This window comes from Cicer arietinum, chromosome 4 (genome assembly GCF_000331145.2).
Source record: "Cicer arietinum cultivar CDC Frontier isolate Library 1 chromosome 4, Cicar.CDCFrontier_v2.0, whole genome shotgun sequence".
Lineage (NCBI taxonomy): Eukaryota > Viridiplantae > Streptophyta > Magnoliopsida > Fabales > Fabaceae > Cicer > Cicer arietinum.
This window is the reverse complement of record NC_021163.2, coordinates 11939197-11955724: the sequence shown is the minus strand read 5'-3', so window position 1 is coordinate 11955724 and position 16528 is coordinate 11939197. Positions and strand designations below refer to the sequence as shown.

At 31.7% G+C, this 16528-nt stretch overlaps 1 long non-coding RNA gene across 1 annotated transcript; it reads right to left on the bottom strand.

The window, feature by feature from the left end:
* Nucleotides 1-523: 523 nt before the first annotated feature.
* On the bottom strand, nucleotides 524-14132 carry LOC140920142 (uncharacterized). Its single transcript, XR_012162720.1, has 2 exons — nucleotides 3393-14132; nucleotides 524-1590 (listed from the first exon to the last, which is right to left on the bottom strand). It is a non-coding gene; the product is annotated as an uncharacterized lncRNA (long non-coding RNA).
* Nucleotides 14133-16528: the final 2396 nt, after the last annotated feature.

The following is a 16528-nucleotide window of genomic DNA, read 5'->3' as shown; positions in this document are numbered from 1 at the left end:
ATAAGTTAACAAGTACAATGAGTCAAACAATTATCCTATATAATAAGTTATCATACGAATTTTATAAAATATTTTAAAAATTAAATTAGATAATTGTGATGAACATGATTTTCCCTCATTTTAATTTTCCTAATCATATTCAATTATTACAAATCAATAAAGTAATATTATAAGATAACTATATTTATAATACATAAAATATTATTTATAAAACTTATAAAATTAATTAATTAATATACGCGCATCGCGCATGCCATAATCTAGTTTAGAATAAATAACCTCCAATTATACCATCTCGATTTTTGAAAGGGACTTCTCAAGAACATCATCCACATTTCACACTATCGGTGCAAAATTCAACAATTTCATTTAGGGTCAATAACTACAATTTTACCATCTCAATTTTTAAAGCATCATTAAGCTTTATGAACATTGGCTACATTTCATATTATCAATACAAAACTCACATCGTGAACTTTTTAGGATTGTCATCTCAATTTTCGAAATGGTGATCAAGTCTTAAGTACATAGTCCACATTACATGCTATGAACACAAAGTTCAAATAGTGATTATATTTAGAATAAATAACCTCTAATTATACCATCTCGATTTTTGAAAGGGACTTCTCAAGAACATCATCCACATTTCACACTATCAGTGCAAAATTCAGCAATTTCATTTAGGGTCAATAACTACAATTTTACCATCTCAATTTTTAAAGCATCATTAAGCTTCAAGAACATTGTCTACATTTCACATTATCAATACAAAATTCACATCGTGAACTTTTTAGGATTGCCATCTCAATTTTCGAAAGGGTGATCAAGTCTCAAGTACATAGTCCACATTACATGCTATGAACACAAAGTTCATATAGTGATTATATTTAGAATAAATAACCTCCAATTATACCATCTCGATTTTTGAAAGGAACTTCTCAAGAACATCGTCCACATTTCACGCTATCAGTTCAAAATTCAGCAATTTCATTTAGGATCAATAACTACAATTTTACCATCTCAATTTTTAAAGCATCATTAAGCTTCAAGAACCTTGGCTACATTTCACATTATCAATACAAAATTCACATCGTGAACTTTTAAGGATTGTCATCTCAATTTTCGAAAGAGTGATCAAGTCTCAAGTACATCGTCTACACTTCACGCTATGAACACAAAGTTCATATAGTGACTATATTTAGAATAAATAACCTCCGATTATACCTTCTCGATTTTTGAAAGGGACTTCTCAAGAACATTGTCCACATTTCACACTATCAGTGCAAAATTCAACAATTTCATTTAGGGTCAATAACTACAATTTTATCATCTCAATTTTTAAAGCATCATTAACCTTTAAGAACATTGGCTACATTTCACATTATCAATACAAAATTCACATCGTGAACTTTTTGGGATTGCCATCTCAATTTTCGAAAGGGTGATCAAGTTTCAAGTATATCGTCTACACTTCACGCTATGAACACAAAGTTCATATAATGATTATATTTAGAATAAATAACCTCCAATTACACCATCTCGATTTTTGAAAGGACTTCTCAAGAACATCGTCCACATTTCACACTATCACTGCAAAATTCAACAATTTCATTTAGGATCAATAACTACAATTTTACCATATCAATTTTTAAAGCATCATTAAGCTTCAAGAACATTGTCTACATTACACGTTATCAATACAAAATTCACATCGGTAACTTTTTAGGATTGCCATCTCAATTTTCGAAAGGGTGATCAAGTCTGAAGTACATCGTCTACACTTCACGCTATGAACACAAAGTTCATATAGTGATTATATTTAGAATAAATAACCTTCAATTATACCATTTCGATTTTTGAAAGGGACTTCTCAAGAACATCGTCCACATTTCACACTATCAGTGCAAATTCAGCAATTTCATTTAGGGTCAATAACTACAATTTTACCATCTCAATTTTTAAAGCATCATTAAGCTTCAAGAACGTTGTCTACATTTCACATTATCAATACAAAATTCACATGGTGAACTTTTTAGGATTGTCATCTCAATTTTCGAAAGAGCAATCAAGTCTCAAGTACATCGTCTACACTTCACGCTATGAACACAAAGTTCATATAGTGATTATATTTAGAATAAATAACCTCCAATTATACCATCTCAATTTTTGAAAGGGACTTCTCAAAAATATCGTCCACATTTCACACTATCAGTGCAAAATTAAGCAGTTTCATTTAGGGTCAATAACTACAATTTTACCATCTCAATTTTTAAAGCATCATTAAGCTTCAAGAACATTGCCTACATTTCACATTATCAATACAAAATTCACATAGTGAACTTTTTAGGATTGTCATCTCAATTTTCGAAAGGGTGATCAAGTCTCAAGTACATCGACTACACTTCACGCTATGAACACAAAGTTCATAATAACCTCCAATTATACCATCTCGATTTTTGAAATGGACTTCTCAAAAACATCGTCCACATTTCACACTATCAGTGCAAAATTCAACAATTTCATTTAGGGTCAATAACTACAATTTTACCATCTCAATTTTTAAAACATCATTAAGCTTCAAGAACATTGTCCACATTTCACATTATCAATACAAAATTCACATCGTGAACTTTTTAGGATTGTCATCTCAATTTTCGAAAGAGTTATCAAATCTCTAGTACATCGTGTACACTTCACGCTATGAATACAAATTTCATATAGTGATTACATTTATATAGTGATTACATGTAGGGTAAATAACAAATTGTTGAGAAAGAGCTTGCACCTATGACATTATGTCAATAAGAGTAAACCACTTCAAGTAATTTGAAAGCAGTGAGATCTTATAACAAAACCTCAAGATTCAACTATAAGAAGCTCAACGACAGTATATAGTGTGCAAAATCTAACAACCACAATAGTTTAGTAGGGTTCGTTGAATAATTTAGACCAACACTGACACACTAATCTTTTCATTTGCTCTCATTAATTTTATGTTTCCAATTCTCTTTCACTACCTTTTTTGTTGTCTCTATATTTCCTCATTTGAACTTTTTTTGTCATTCTCTGAATGAGACTATGAGAGTAAACCATCCGGACACGGTCCATATTTTTCAAATATATAACTAACAAATTCAAATAGTAATTTCATTTAGGGGTAATATCCTACCATCCCAATTTCAAATCTCAAAATCACCATCTATATTCTATACTACAAAATAATACAAAATTCATACTTATGATTTTGAGAAAAGAAGACATTAACATTCTGCCCCTTCACCTACTTTAATGACATGAGATGCAAAAATAAATAACTCTTATTGAATGATATTGAAAACCTAATTTCCACTATGCATATCCATTAGGGTCAAGAACAGTCAAGTATATCATACCGATTTTTTAATGTGCCGAAGAATCCATGTTGCAAGTATTTTGAATTATGAACGCAGAATAAGAACCACAAAATCTTGCAAGTATTTTGAATTATGAACGCAGAATAAGAACCACAAAATCGGTCAAGATTGAACAATCAAGAACCGACACGTTACTGTAGCTGTTAGGAATTGACCCAAGACTTTGGGGTAATCTACCTACAAACGGTTCTGAAAGAGAGTAGGTTTTCACAACAAAAAGATAAATATATCACCAATATATATGTTCTTATATGTTTCTTATGTTCAATCTTGCTTTGTTTGTAAACAAAATATATTTAAAGTTTGAAACGAATAAAATAATTTAGAAAATAAATTGATTATATGCAAAAGTTATATTATAAATATTTTTATGCTAATATGAAAAGTAGTTTCATAAACCTAACATATTTTTTTGAAATAAATAATGTTATATCTCCATTATAATTATTGCAGTGGAGATAGGAAAAATAGGAATAAAAAAGCAATCTATTAATTAATAATAATTGTTCATATCAGAACTGAGAGATCTCACTTAGATGGTGGATGGAAAGGAAGGAGGCTCTTTAAATGGTGATGTGTGGTCTGAATCTACGACGGAGTAGGTGTCCATTGGTGGGGTGTACTTGCATACACTCTTATGCTCAAGTTAATGTACGATTGAGGTGAGTTATGAGTATATGATAGCATACCTTATTAGGTAATGAGAAATGGCTTATATAGCATGAGATAAAGTGGTATTGGACTTAGGTCAACCCTAAAGTCTAGTCCGAAAAGCCGATGACCCCAAGTCGATTGTTTATGCTAGCATGAAAAGTCGACTTATAAGCATTATCATTTTTGGCATATTATCCTGCAATGTTAGTTGAAATATGCAGTTTTATTAGTTATATGGCTTTATAAATAATAGTACAACAGAGGGATGTGTACCAACTTGACATGGCCATCGCAACTGAAATGTTTTGTGAAGGGTCGAGGTCCGTTTTATCTGAACTAAGGTGTTAGGCGGGGGACTCGAGTTGTCTTTTTTGGCGAGTGTTGTCCCTAATGTGAGGAAGACATGCATAAAAATATATTGTGATAAATTTTACCTTTAGGTGTGTTAGAAAAGTTTTATTTATAATGTGAGGAATGATTTCGTTCAAGAAAGAAACATTTATGTTCGACGAATATCTTGTGATTCTTACCTTTGTTTTCTCCTAACTTTTGGGATTAGGGGAGCTACAACTCTAGGGTTATATTTGAGTGCAGTTATGGATTCTGCAGTGTTGGTCATGTGTATGTTAGTCAGAACAGATTGGGCCTTAGGCCAATCTGGAACAATTGCCCCTAAGTCGTTGTCTTGAGTAAGGGAGGCCATGACTTATAAGGTTGCATAAGGCCTTGTTGTAGAGGTTGGATCTACGGAAAATTCTTTGTTCCCAAAGTTGGGTGGTATCTTTTGAGTCAGGTAGGCATAACTGAGTAAACATAGTTGAGTAGGCGCGTGCACTCCTGCTTGTTGAAAAATAGAAGAAGCTCGTTGAGTAAATGTTATGTAGGCAGGGGCGTATACTCTTATATGTTGAGGGAGTTTGCTTAGGTTGAATTGGTTTCTTCTCCATGGTGAAATTTGTCAGCTTGAGTTTTCATACAAGTCCGAAAAGATGGTTGAACCATATAGGCTTCTTCTGAGTAGCGAAAGAAGTTGTTGTGACGTTGTGTTGGGTCGAGTATGCCTCCTTCTTTGTTGTGAAATAAGTCGTTTAGATGTTGTGCACCAGTATTAGGTCGAGTAAGCCTTCTTTGTTGTGAAAGAAGTCAAATTGTGAAATTGTGTGGGCTTCGTTCTTTGTTATGAAAGAAGTAGGATTGTGAAGCCGCTGTAGACTTCCTTCTTTGTTGTGAAAGAGGTTGAATTGTGAAATCATTGTAGACTTCCCCATTTTTCGAAAAGAGTAGGATTGTGAAGTTGTGTAGCTTCTTTGCAGTGAAAGAGGTAGAACTGTGAAGTCGTCGTAGACTTTCCCCTTACCCGTGAAAGGAGTTGAAATTATGAAGTTGTCTGAAGACTTCCTCTTTATCGTGAAATGAGCTGATTTGTGATGTCACGATCAAGCTTGTGGCATTTAAGGAGTAATAATCTCTCAATTGTAGTATGTTTTGAGTTTAGTTGTGTTCCTTGTTTTAGGAGTAGCCTCATCGAGTGGTATTTTTTGTCCCTGAAATTAACATAAGACACACAATGCATGATAAAGATGTGTATTAATTTGACCTACATAAGGTCCATTGTCGAGATCTCTCTCAACCAAGTGTAGAAGGTCATAAAGGGCATCTGACTTACTGAAATCAAGGTAATTATGTAAAACTGTTTTGCTTTGTTTACTTAAGTAAGGTATGTAGAATTGTTTTGCTTTGTTAACTTAAGAAATAATGAACTCCTGCATAATAAAAATGCACAAACCCTAGCTGGAAAAGTCATTAGTATATCGTATATACAAATTTTTTAATTGATGTACTTGCATGTTGTCCGAGACGGTGGAGTATATGGCTCTCTTGTCTTCATATAAAGGCCTTAAGGGATGATTATGCTCCTGCACAAGAAATCAAAGTACAATCTAGATGCAAGTGTTTATGTAAAGTGAGATGTTAATTTGGGTTGTCATTGCAACTTTGATGATTATGTAACACCTGCTAGTACGTGACCTTCAAAATAAAATAAAAAAATAAAAAAATGCTAAGGTATTCTCTAATAGTTTCTATACCTTCAGGAACTACAAGGTGGTTTTGAAGTTTAGATTCGCTTGAAAGATACTAAGGTGTTGGTTCAAATTGGGGCTCTATTTTTTGTGTTATACTTAACACTGCGGTAGAGTAGAAATATGATTATTTGCTCTAGTAGTAAGTTGTCGTAAAAAAATTTACGTGCAACTCAGAGAGGACACTTTATTTGTAGCGATCCCAGTCACATTCAGCTCCACAAAAAGAGAGGGCACTTAATTTGCAACGACTACAACCACTTTCAGCTCCATAGAAATTATAGTAAAGCCAATTCATTCCAACGGGTCAAGCAAACTTTTTGCAAAACTGACATAAGTGATCCTTGGTGGTGGAATGAGGTGTTGTTGCTTTCTCATCTCAATATGTCCAACAGTATGTTCAAGAATTGATGAAGGGGTCATTAAGTCTTAAGAACTCTGTCCATATTTTACATTATCAATACAAAATTCACATTGTAATTTCATTTAGGGTTAACAATCATCAAGTATATCATCTCAATTTTCAAAAGGGGCGTCGAGTCGCAAGGACATCGTTCACATTTCGCACTATGAACACAAAGTTCATATAGCAATTATTTTTAAGATAAATAACTGCCAATTATACCATCTCAATTTTTGAAAGGGATATCAACTCTAAAAAATATTGTCCACATTTTACACTATGAATACAAAATTCATAGTAATTTGATTTAGGGTCAATAACCACCAATTTTACCTTCTCAGTTGCCTTGTATTTACTATCACCAATCGCTTTAGACACTCAAAGCCTTGTTGAACGTGAGTCAACCCATGTACTTCCATCTATGACTGTTTGATGAATTGAAAATGGAAAAAGGGACCGTGATAGTATCATAGTGTTGTGACTTGACTACTTAACCATGTGGCTTCTTTCTACAAATTGTTAGGATCTCCAAAAAGAGCACAGAATGTGCTTGCTGCTTAATATCAAGGGACTTAAAATTAGATCCCACTGTCAAGAATGCATGTGGCCACCATGTAAATCATTACTCGTTGTTTAAAACTTCAAGCTTAAAACGTTGGTTTTCTTAGTGCAAGCCTTCCTGATAGTTCATAAGTGGTTAAGAAGCACTTATTGCCATGTCATATTGGCCTTCATTTGAAAATTGAAGAACTTGTTTATTTTCTTCCAGTTTCCATTTGAAAGGACTGCTCATATTAATCTGACAGCAATTTCTCCTCTTGAAAGCCTTGGGATGTCATATCGGACTTTGGGAATTGATTTAAACAAAGGTTCACTTTGGCTCTCAGTCGAGGTTGTTGTTTGTTTGATTTTGATTCATAGCTCAACGAGCCTCACGAGTTTAAGAAGTCTGCCGAGGGGCTTGAGGAGCTTGGCCTAAGTCGCCACTTGTTGTTGGCGATGCCGCATCGAAGTTGTGTAGCAGTTTTGATGATTGTTGTATTTATTGTGAAAATTGGGGTTACAGGTTCAAGTGTCCTCTGTTGATTATGAATTGGACTGAAGCTTTCCTCTAAAATCAATAATTTGCTGGCTGTTTTATAAACATGTGCAACATAAAATAATTTTTTACAGTGCCTTCAAATATTTTCCAAATTTTTCAAGGGAAGTTAAGCCAAAAGATGATCAAGCTATCAAGTAGTTTCCTTAAAGTGGCGTGTGACACCTTCTTATGAGACTTACTTGCTTGGCAGAATCATGGCCTTACTAGATCCTGAACCGACAATGATGCTAGGTTGGCGCGTCAGAAGCGCTTGTCGAGCTCAGTCACTTTCAGCTTGATAGTAAAGCCAATTTGTTCCAATGGATCAAGTATTCTTTCTGCAAAACTGACATCAGTGATCTTTGGTAGTGGAATGAGGTGTTGTTTTCTTATCTCAATATGTCCAACAGTATGTTCAAGAATTGATGAAGCTTCATAGCTTCTCAAGCTGGATGTCAAAGGTTTTTTAGTCCTTCAGATCAGTTGCTTCATCAAAACAATTCTCATTTTGACAGTGTAGTGAATAATTGGAAGTGTTGATATAGTTTTATCAAATCTGCAAAATTGAAACAGTAACAGATAGCAATTCACTCAAACACATTACTTCAGATCAGCCTCGAATCGGTCACAGGGCTAGACAATGGTGTGGGGCTGTTTCGTGTTGGAGACAAATCAGAAAAGAGTTTCATCATATCCAATAAGGACCAGTTTGTTTCGGCAACATTGATTTAGAGATGAAAGAATCTGAGTTGTTGTGCCGATGTCCGTGAAAGAGGTGATCTCCCTTAAAATATTTGGAGGAACCAACTTGTAGCTCAGAGTGACGGTGACTCAATCCTCTTTCACGTGAAGGAGTTCTAAAGTGGAATCATCTATGGCACGTTGATAGCTTGTTAGGTGAAGAGAGAAAATATTAACTGAATCTGATTGTATTGAAAATGAATTGAGTTAGTTAGAAGGATAGTGACTCAAGGCTTATATAGCATGAGTCATGTACAGTTACATATCTTGCAGCGCATGATTCATTCTAACCATTGAGAGTGTGAATCATATCACCTCACTCTAATTGAATTCTAAACTGCGCATAACTTTTGAAGCAACAACATTGACCTTGAGGCTGTTTTGGCCCTAAACCACGATGGACCTTTAAACGACGAGAAGGATGTTAGTCATTATGTGATAACATCAATGCATAAGCATATAAATTTAGCTCTTGAAGAAAATGTAGATCACAGTAAAGTGAGTTCTTTTTTGGATCCTCTGAGTTAGAGAAGTTGTTTCCAAGATTCACCAGAATTTTGAGAGACTAAATCGAGAACGACATCATTCCTACAGACAATGCCAATGTTTAGCTCAAAACTTAAATCTCCATCATCAGATAGGATATTAAAAAAGAACTTTACATCAAAACCAGATTGAAAGCCAATGGTATCAGAGGATTCAGAGAAAAATTAACAAAAGACAATTAACTTGGAATAATGTCCAAGTTTAAGGTTAGCAATTTGTAATTGGAATATCAAGAGAAGTTAAATCATACTACAAATAGCCCATAAATTTTACACAACAATTGTAACCCATACAATTGGGTACTTAACTCTCTCATAGCGCAAAGGTATTTACCCTTGGTATATAGCATTGCTATCAATAGAAGCAAAAATGTGTCTGATTATAGTTAACTAAGTAGCAAAATAGCAACCTCAGAAAAAATGATTATAGTTAACTAAGTAGCAAAATAGCAACTTCAGAAAAAATAAAAGCTTCCATGATTATAAAAATACTTGAAGAAAAATATCCAATACATGCAAAGGTATTTAAGAATCCTCTCATTCATAAGGAATTGCGGTAACAGTGTTAACATTTAAAGTTCGCAATTGGTTATGATCAAATAGCAATCTCCTAAAACCATTAGGCACACCCTTAAATCTGCATCATCAAGCTAGGAGAAAAAACTTAGTACCAATTGGCAACAACCCATCTTCATTTGCAGAATTATATAAAGCTCAATATCCCACAATTATTGCTCTACCTTCTCACCTCATAGTTACTGCCATATCAATGGACATAGTATAGACAATTTTGAACACAGATTGCGGCAGACACGAGAAGTGATGGTGACAACTTTCAATATGGATCCAGTGTTACATATTCTATCTATGATAAAATCAATTCAAGCATTCCATATAGATTTTCAATTTTTGAGTTGTCTCAAAGAAAATATGATACTGTTCTTGGTCTTCGATTTTCATATATTTAGTAGTTCACAAGGCTTAAATATTTCATTCCGATATATAATTCATAGAGCAATCGAATTAGGGTCATCAATGCTCAAGCATACCATCTCAAATATAATACTTGCAATTAGAATCACCGACTCATCAAGGAACCAGGCACCCCATACTATTTTTCATCCAAAATAAAGATTCATTTCATATAGTTATCGCAAAAAGGTCCATCAATTCTCAAGAACATTGTATACTTCCCATTATGAATACAAAATCCATATAGTGATCGCATTTAGGGCCATTAACCGTCAAGAATACCATCCCAATTTTATACAATTTATCTTCTAATTGAATTCAGGATTATCGATGTTATAGCTTCCCATCTCAAATATATTTACAACCAGAATCCATGACTAATCAAGGCCCAGTGAACACCATCCAATTTCACATTAACAATAAAGATTTATATTGTCACTGCAACAAGGGCATTTCAAGAACATTATCCATAGTTCATGCTATGATGATGAATAAAACTTCATTAGTAAATGCGTTTAAGGCCCATAATTGTCACATATACCATCCTGACTTTATATAGGGCACATGCTAACATGGGACACTTGTTAAGAAACAAAAAACAGAACAAGTCAATTAGAAATGTATTGAAACCTGTGTTTCAAATCTTTGAAGCAATTGAACTTAGGATAGTAAATGTTCAAGCTTTCCCTCTCAAATATAGTTGGAACTAGAGTCAGTGACTAATCAAGACACAATACACACCACCTTATTTCACAAAAAGATAAAAGATTCATATTGTTATAGCAGCAAGGTTCATCAAGTCTCAAGATAAAAGACCCATATTGTTATAGCAGCAAGGTTCATTAAGTCTCAAGATCACCAACAACGTTCATGAATTACAAAATTCATTTATGAATTACATTTAGCTGTCAATTATATCATCTCAATTTTTCAAAGGGGCTCTTAAGTTTTATATCTTTTTATATTTTTCTCTTTAGGATTTGTTTTGCATTAGGGGAAGTCTGATCACTACTTTTTCTCTTCATCAAAATGAGTATTATTTTCTTTTTTGTGAATCCTCTTAGGGGCATCAAGTCTCAAGAACATTGTCCACGCTTCACACTGTCAATACCAAATTCACATAAGATTTCATTAAGAGCCAATAACCAACAAATATATCATCCCAATTTTTGAAAGGGTCATCATGAAGTCTTTAGAATACATTCCACATTTCACGATGTATGAATACAAAGTGCATGTAGCAATTACATTTAGTGTAAATAATTATTGATTATATCATCAAATTTTTGAAAGGTTCATCAAGTCTAAAGAACATCGCCCATATTTCTCGTTGAGTACAAAATTCACATGGTGATTTCATTTAGGATCAATAATTTCCAATTATACCATCTAAATTTTTGAAAGGGCAATTAAGGCTTAAAAGAACACTATCCACATTTTACACTATCAATAGAAATTTCACATAGTGATTTCATTTAAGGTCAACAACTATAAGTATATCTCTTCAATCTTTGAAAGGGCTATCAAGTCTCAAGGACATCATGAGGATTTCATGCTATGAACACAAAGTTCATAGAGAGATTACATTTTGAGGGTAAATAACCACCAATTATACCATCTTGATTTTTGTAAGGGTCGTCAAGTCTCAAAAACATCGTCGCGTTTCACACGATGAACACAGTTCATATAGCAATTACATTTTAGGGTAAATAACTGCCAATCAATTTTTGAAAGCCAATTATACCATCTCAATTTTGAAAGGGACATCAAGTCTCAAGAACATTATCCATATTTAAGACTAAAAGTACAAAATTCATAATGATTATTGATTTCATTTCTGGTCAATAACTTCCAATTATACCATCAAAAAATTTGAAATGGCCATTATGTCTCAAGAACACCATCCAAATTTTACTATCAATACAAAATTCAGTTAGTGATTTAATTTAGGGTCAACAACCCTCAAGTATACCATTATGATTTTTGGAAGGACCGTCAAGTCTCGCAAACATCATCCACATTTCACGATATGAACACAAAGTTCATATAGCAATTATATTTAGGGTAAATAACCGCCAATTATATCATCTTGATTTTTGAAAGGGGTGTCAAGTCTTAGAACATTGTCCACATTTCACACTATGAATGCAAAATTCATAGTGATTTCATTTAGGGTCAATAACTACTAATTTTAGCATCTCAATGTTTGAAAGAGTCGTTAATTCTCATGAACAATGTTCACAGTTTACATTGTCAATACAAAATTGACATAGTGATTTCATTTAGGGTCAACAACCATCAAGTATACAATACCATCCTGATTTTCGAAATGGACGTCAAGTCTCAAGGACATAATCCACATTTCACGCTATGAACACAAAGTTCATATAGCATTTAGGGTAAATAACCTTCGATTTTACCATCTCGATTTTTGAAAGGGACATCAATTCTAAAAAACATTGTCCACATTTCACACAGTAAGTGCAAATTTGTAGAGATTTCGTTTAGAGTCAATAACAACCAATTTTACCATCTTAATTTTTGAAATGGTCGTTAAGTCTAAAGAATATTCACAGTTGTCAATACAAAATTGACATAGTGATTTCATTTAGGGTCAACAGCCATCAAGTATACAATACCATCCTGATTTTCTAAATGGATGTCAAGTCTCAAGGACATAATCCACATTTCACGCTATGAACACAAAGTTCATATAGCATTTAGGGTAAATAACCTTCGATTTTACCATCTCGATTTTTGAAAGGGACATCAATTCTAAAAAACATTGTCCACATTTCACACAGTAAGTGCAAATTTGTAGAGATTTCGTTTAGAGTCAATAACAACCAATTTTACCATCTTAATTTTTGAAATGGTCGTTAAGTCTAAAGAATATTCACAGTTGTCAATACAAAATTGACATAGTGATTTCATTTAGGGTCAACAGCCATCAAGTATACAATACCATCCTGATTTTCTAAATGGATGTCAAGTCTCAAGGACATGATCCACACTTCACGCTATGAACACAAAGTTCATATAGCATTTAGGGTAAATAACCTTCGATTTAGCATCTCGATTTTTGAAAGGAACGTCGATTCTAAAAAACATTGTCCACATTTCACACTGTGCAAATTTGTAGATTTCATTTAGGGTAAATAATAACCAATTTTACCATCTTAATTTTTGAAATAGTCATTAAATCTAAAGAACACTATTCACAGTTGTCAATATAAAACTGACATAGTGATTTCATTTAGGGTCAACAACCATCAAGTATACCAATATCATCCTGATTTTCGAAATGGCCGTCAAATCTCAAGGACATCATCCACATTTCACGCTATGAACACAAAGTTCATACAACATTTAGGGTAAATAACCTTCTATTATACCATCTCCATTTTTGAAAGGGACTTCAATTCTCAAAAACAGTCCACATTTCACACTGTAAGTGTAAATTTATAGATGTTTCATTTAGGGTCAATAACAACCAATTTAGATTTCATTTATATTTATATTTTTCCAATTCTCTTTCACCATATGCATTCTATATTACAAAATAATACAAAATTCATATATATGATTTCATTTAGGGTCAAGTATATCATACCGAATTTTCAACATGGGTTGGAAGAATTCTTGTTGCAAGTATTTTGAATTATTATGAAGGCTCAAACATCCAAAGCTGAATAAGAATCACAAAATCTTGCAAGATTGAACAATCAAGAACTGAAGCGTGACTGAACAATCAAGACAATCAAGAAACGAAGCGTGACGTTGCTGTAGCTGTTAGGAACGGCAAACAAAAGAATTGGTGTAATTCACCGCGTCGATCCTCATTCCTCTGAAATCCTCGAAAATCCTCAAATCCAAAATTTTTCCGATCCCAATTCCAGCAACCGTAATCAAACACAAGAAACTCTCATGGAGGATCTAAACGCTGATGACACGGAGCGCAAGAAATTGAGCCCGAAACCAATTGCAACTCATAACAGAAAGTTACGCGAGAAAATCCAGATTCTGATTGAAACCCTAAAATCCTCGACTTCGATCAAGAAGTTGATCATTCATTTTGTTTCGGAAAATGTAATATTTTTAATTTTAGGTAAAAATATTGAAAGAATTAAGAGTGAAGACGAGAGAAAGAAGTAAACACCGATGATTGTGTGATGTGAGGACTGACGAGTTTATATATATATTTTTTGTAATCACAGTGAAGCCAACACTAAACTCGGGATTTTTTTTATCCGTTAAAGCAGGGCTTTTTATGACCCGAAAATAAAAATTCAACCGTTTTTAGTTTTTGTGAAAATATTTTCATCCGTCTTTTTGTTTATTAATAATACATTACAGTATATACATTATCTTTTCCGTACAAAATATAACTTGTTATTCTTATAAAATTGTTCTATTTTTCTTATATATACAAAATTATTTTTATAAAAATAGATTATTAAACACAAATGCCACTGTTATGAATTTTTTTTTTATTAAAAAAATTTATATGAATTAGATTTTGGGATTCATCAAGGTCATGAGTCACCTTTGTGAATTTAGATTTATGCACTCATGTTAACTTGTATTAATGCAATACATAGAGATTGGACCCAAAAAGACACTGTAAATTTTAATTTTAAGATTAAAAAATTGAGTTAAATTAAATTGTTAGATCTCAAATGAATAGTTATTGATAGTTTGTTTGCATAAATGTTATGATTTTTTGTAAGAAATGTGGGTTTTACTTTTTATCTAGGAATGTAAAAGTCGTGGAAAGAAAATGTATATGAGTTGAGTAGATTTTAATCAAACTCGATATTAGAATGAATTAAAGTGTTTGACCCACGTATTAGTATAGATCTCGATCTCTAGCTGCATCATGTAATTTTAACAAAGTATTTGTTTTTATTTATAATATACGTGGTTCATGTTGTCTCTCAATGAATCTATATGTTTTTCTCTTAAGCTTTTTTTATTATAATTATCTCTCTGCATATTAATATTTTTTTATTTTTTTTTTCGATTGTGAAACAATATAAATTTTACAAGGAATCGAATAAAAAAATAATTTTAAAATTAATATATTAAACTGAATTAATTAGCAAAACAAAATTAATTTTTGTGTTTAGTTATATAAAATATAAATAAAATTAGCACCACAAATACATAAAATTAACGATAGTTATTTAGAAAAGTTAACTTTAATGATACATTGAAGAGTCAAATTAATCTATTATTGATTTTGTACACCTAAATATATTAAAAATGTCCTTTTCAACGTAAAACAATTATATTATTTATAAAAAAAATTATCATTTAATTTGTGTATGAGTCTTATCTTGGCAATATATGTTTCTAACAAAGTTGTCTCTGTTGTTGTTTTAGAGACTCAAAGTGACAAAAAAGATTAATAGATTTACCAATCAAGTGAATTTTTTTTTCCTCTTTTTACTAATTTTTGACAAACAAATTTATTTATTATTGAAGTAGCTAAATATAAAAATACACTTACATAGGGCATGATGGAAGCGCTTTTGTTTTTTATAATCATTTTATAGATTAGTTTTTCACATCAGTTTTCAAGAAAAGAACTAAAAGAGAAAAGGAGAAAAATTATTTAACAATCTAGATTTTCAAAACTATTTTTAAGATAACAATAAAACAAATCTATCTGGTAATCTAATAATTTTTAAAATCTATTTAATTATATTTAACAATAAAATATAAAAACTTATGATAATTTTTTTAGAAATTTGAAAATTATGATATAAATTTTTCTACAGATGTACTATATCATAAGATAGATGCGCTCCGACACACCTCAAAAATAATGAAAATCAATATATGTGTTCTAAACGCTTCAAATCATCTGATTTGTTGTCACCATAGATTGTGCTTAAAAATCACTATAAATACTAATGAAGATTGAAGACACTTAAGATTTATTAGGTATTCTTTTTATTGGAATGTTTGTGTTTATATGAACTTTTTATTTGAAATATTTATACAAACATATTCATCATTCTCTAATATATTAAAGACAAAGTATATTTGAGATCATTTATGTTTTACGAAAGTAACAATTTGTTCTTTTATAATTTTTTGTAACACTTAGTTCCTTTAATTTTAGTTCAATTTTCGCTTAGATCCTTTAAATTTTTATTTTCTTGATTTAGTCATTTAATTTATATTTTATTTTTACCATTAACCTTTAAGTTATATTAAATTATATATATAGTCAATTAAATTTGATTATTTTCTTGAATTATTACTAAGATATAATCCAAACAACGCAGTAAGTTGGCTATTTAAGTTATTTTTCACGCGAATGTTGTTAATGACATTAATTATGTAGATAAATATTTACTACCATATTTTTAGAGGCTATATAAGTGCTTAAATAGTTGTAAAAAAATCAAAAAATATATACCGTTTATAAAGTTTGATAATTATTTTCTAAAGAATTAGTATGATAGACTTTTATTGTTGTAACATATGATAGAGTTTCTAATAATAAGATGTTTTGAATTGCATTAGTAGTTGTTAGTAAAATAAATGAATAACAATGTAAACATGTTGTAACTTAAAAAATTAAATCTAAAAAGTAAAAACTCAAATGAACTAGACAGAAACTAATT